Here is a 2,172-nt window from a genome sequence, read left to right on the forward strand (position 1 = left end):
TTCAATGGTGTCTTATTATTTGGAGTGAGACTCACTTTGATCACTTTGTTACTCAAAATCCAATTCTGCTATGAAAAACAACTATACTTTAGGGCTAGAGCAGTGGCTCTCAATCCTGTTCCTGGGGACCTAAAGGGGGACACATTTCTGTTTGTGCCCTAGCATTACACCCTTGATTCAAAGCTTGATGATGAGTTGATCATTTTAATCATCAGTGTAAGGCAAAAACTACAATGTGCACCTCTTTGGGACCCCAGGACCAGGATTGAGAACCACTGGGCTAGAGCCATCTACTGAAACACTCATTGTTATCTATGTTTTTATTAAATGTGTATGATTCATCACCAAGAGCATCAATAATAGAATGTTGATCTATGGTGATACTGGCTATTGTTTGGGAGGTTTTGAGGAGACCTATGAAACATCTGAATAATGAAGAAGAAAAAAACAATCAGAACAACAGTAATGTGATCCTCTGCAACACATGTACAGTCCTTTCCAGTGGGAAAAGAAGGGAAGCAGAGGTTCAATAGAGAAGGCAATAAGTGCAGCAGGGTTTTGTGTCTGAGGTATCTGGCTGGGCTGGGACATGGGTATCGGGTGGACAAAGTGTTCTCATACCTGAGAAAGAGACAATGCCCCCCCCCAGAGGATATGAGGCTTCTGTAATGTAATATATTGAATCTGCCCTACTTTTAGCCAGTCTCTCCAAATAATACAGTATCAGAGCCATGTTTTATATTGTGTCCCATTGATTGTTGGCGGTGAATCATTGCATTGGCTTATATAGGCTATATATTTTCAGCACTTGTATTATACAAAGGGATATATATGATGGAAGGGTATGTCTGATCTTTAAGTGAGGAGAAAGTGAATGTAGGTAAGGGGACACGTGTTGGCCACTTGGCTTCACAGACTTCTATAAGGGTTGGCCTGCTTTTGGCCTGTCTCCTGTGGTATGCGGTGCTAGTGCGCCCTCTATTGACCTTTGGTTTATGCCTAGCTCTGCAATCTGACAACTTTTATTTTGGATAAGAGCACAGTATAACACTTTCTGAATAGATAAGGATGGGTATATAAAATATGTAACATTCAATATATTAACAAAATGTTGTTTTCCCCTGCCTTTTGTTTTCAGATCTGTAACCAGGTTTTCATCCAACCTTTTTATGCGAGTTAAGTGCATGTCGGATAAAAAATTTCTTGACAGGCCTGATTGAAACAGAACATTTTCCGGTAATCTTTCCAAATGTCGACAAAACAAAATACGCTAGACAAAGTGGGATCTTTTTGTGTCGTTAAAGTTCATTATGCGAGAAGTGTCGGTGGAAACGCTTTTATGCGCAAATATTTATATAATAACCATCATATCAAAGTAAACTTCGAGTCACGCGATGTTGTATGGTCCTCCCAATACGACCCAATACGAAGCATGCAGTTTAGGCTATTAGGCTACAGATTAAATAAATTATGAACTTCACAGGATGGTTAAAGTGCAAGGTGATGAGCTTGATGCTCCCTTCCAATAAATATCGAGGGTCTTATTCTGGTGACATGATCATCGACGCTTGGCTGCCGTTTGACAAATAAAAATAATCTAGCTCTTTTATCCATAATAGTCTCTACATGGTACATTGTAACTGTATAGCCTGCCTGCGTGCTGTTTCCTAGAGCGCACATGCCGATACCAGAGTGGGCACATTCTTTGTGAGAATGAAAATGCGATGGAAAACCATTTAACTTGTATTTTTTATTCGGTACATGGGAATTTAACCGCACAAGGTATTTTCATGTGCATTATATTATCACGCACAGCCTTTAATCTGCAACAAGTCAATTTGATGGAAAAACGTCTCTGGGAAAATGCGCATGGGCTACTGTTTTTATTCGGATTTTAGAATATTCGCATGAAAATCTGTCGCCAATTGGATGGAAACCTAGTTTGTGGAGAGGAAACATCCCAAGTCTGCGACCTTATATGTTGTGGTAATACTTCCATGGGCCAGCAGAGAGCAGATTTGGCTCACAAGTCTGTTTTTGAATAAATAGATAAAAAGAGATTGAACAACATTAATACTGCAGAGGACAATACTTCCTCACATTGTTGTTGCTAAATGAATTGAGATGTAAAGCAATGCATTAAGTGGTCCTGCATGTTATTACTTCCATTCA

The sequence above is a fragment of the Coregonus lavaretus genome (genome assembly GCF_964263955.1).
Source record: "Coregonus lavaretus genome assembly, chromosome: 6".
NCBI classification, from domain to species: Eukaryota; Metazoa; Chordata; class Actinopteri; order Salmoniformes; family Salmonidae; genus Coregonus; species Coregonus lavaretus.